Here is a 2,372-nt window from a genome sequence, read left to right as displayed (position 1 = left end):
GCCGGCGCTCGCCCCCGACCCCGGTGCGCTCGCCCCTAACCCGTCGGCCCTCGCCTCCCTCCTCTCCCCTCCCGGCCGTCGTCGGGCCTGCCTCCTCGCCCCTGCACCCTCTGTAAACCCCCCTCTCTCTGCTAGGGTTCTTCGGTTAATTTAATTAGCTTTTAGTTAGGGCAGTATGTTAATTAGGTTATCTATTTAGTTATGAATTTAGCTAGGTTTCAAAATTTGAACTGGACATGTGATATGTGCAAATTTGAACTGGACATGTGATATGTGCATATGTCATGTTTTGGACATGTCATGTTTGGAAAATGATCCGAGTGGCCTATGTTACGCCGGAATGTTGATTCATTTACGTTCCGGTGAATTTCAGGCGCTCGATATGTCCATTTTTTAGCAAAGGTCATGCCGAAATTTCCTGTGAATAAAGGCATGATTTTGTGCTACATAGTTGGCATATCGAGTGCTGGCACATAGATTTATTTTTATGTCATTTCTCATTTATTCATACTTTTAGAAATAAATGGGGACACTTAATCATAGGAAACATGTCGAACAACGAAGAAACTGGGCCTTCTGACCAAGATGCAGACGAGATGGATTATGAGGGTGAACAAGAGTACCTCGACTATTTGACTGCTAAGCAAGGTTTGCAGGTCAGCCTCGATGATGGTACTGACGCCGACATCGACACCGACAGCGCCGACACCGATGGCGGCACCGAGACCGGCGGGGAAGGTACCGGCGGGGAAGGTACCAGCCCCGATGCCGCTACCGAAAAGAGGAAGCATAAGAAGCAGAGGACACGAAAACCTAACAAACTAGGGATTGGACGACTTGTGATCACAAAGATGGGACTTGGCAAGTTTGAGCCGTTAGAGCCGGAAGAACCTCGCAAGTGCTATGGGAACCAAGTAGGATGCATCCTACGGGAATGCGCGAGCATCAACGACGATGACTTAAGGAGTAAAGAACATTTGACGCAGTTGCTCCTAACAAAGTTGCACAAGAGATTCAAGTTCCCCGACCGGGATGATAACATAGAACAACCGTGGGATGATACGAAGATGAAAAAGATTAACAATCACGCCATGGGCATGTTCAGCAATGATTTGGCCTCCTGGAAAACGAGGGTGAAACGAGCTATTGAGGCTGATGAACCCCTGTCCAAGATTCTGGAGGAAAATCCGACACTTACGGAAGAGGAGTTTGAAAAGTTCAAGGACACTTGCGCTAGCGAGGCAGCCAAGGCTAAGGCTGCGAAATTCAAGAGCCTTCAGCAAAGGAACACGGGGAAGCATCGCCTCGGAAGCCGTGGCTACCTCGGTAAAAGGCCCATATGGGATAAGGAGGACGCGGAACGTGAAGCCGTGGGTCTCCCAGACCCCTTCGCGAAGTTCACCAACCCCTTGGAGCATGACTTCATCAGGGCCCGCTACAAGTGGGACAAGGAGAAAAAGGTTTTTTACACGGAGAAGATCACGAGGAAATTGATTAGACTACTAGAGAAGCAACACCAGCTTGCAGCCGAAAGCCCTACTTCTCCGATGAGGCCCAAGTGGGACACCCCTCTCAACCGGGCCTTGAACGAACTTAAGGGACTCCCTTTGGATCAGCGGCCGCAATATGGTCGTGTGCACGGCGCTGGAGACGGCGCCACGTGGAAGGTGTTTTACAACGAGGGCCCGGAGGCGAAGAAGCTGAAAACGAAGTTTAGTCAGGCGGACATCGACGCGAAGGTGAAGCTTGCGGTCGAGAAAAAAGCAGCTGAGGACGCGAAAAAAGCAGCTGAGGACAAATATGAGTTGCTACAGCAGGCAGTCAATGCAGCTGTAACTGCCTGCAGAAATGATTTTGCTACTAACTTGGTTCCAGTTATCATCAACTGGGCGAAGAAAAATCCAGACAAGACGATACATGATTTCCCGATGCCCAGTTTCGTCGGGAGCAACTCCATGAACAACAACACCATCGCACCATCACTTGCTCACGCAACCGGGCCTCCTCTCGCAGCCGCTCCCACTCATAGCAGCTCGTCCTCAGTCTCAGGCGCGCTAGGTGGGCCTTCGTCTTTGGCTGAGCTCGACGCCGTCATGGTAATTACATGTCACACCAACATATATATAATATTCCATTTTTGTTGCCTTTCGGTTGTTTTACGCCACAGACATATGTGTTTGCAGGCGAAAGAAACCCCGTGCACCATACTCTACTTGATCAAAGGCCAGAAGGTGGACGTGGGATAGGGGATGATAATGGACCCCTCTCAACGCACGTTCCACAACCAACTGATCCCCGCTGGGCACTTCAGGGTTAGCTTGACCAGTGTGAAATCGGGGCACGAGGATTTGCCTCCTCCAGTACAACATGTG

Source organism: Triticum dicoccoides, chromosome 4A (assembly GCF_002162155.2).
Source record: "Triticum dicoccoides isolate Atlit2015 ecotype Zavitan chromosome 4A, WEW_v2.0, whole genome shotgun sequence".
Lineage (NCBI taxonomy): Eukaryota > Viridiplantae > Streptophyta > Magnoliopsida > Poales > Poaceae > Triticum > Triticum dicoccoides.
Note: the sequence above shows the minus strand (reverse complement) of the source record.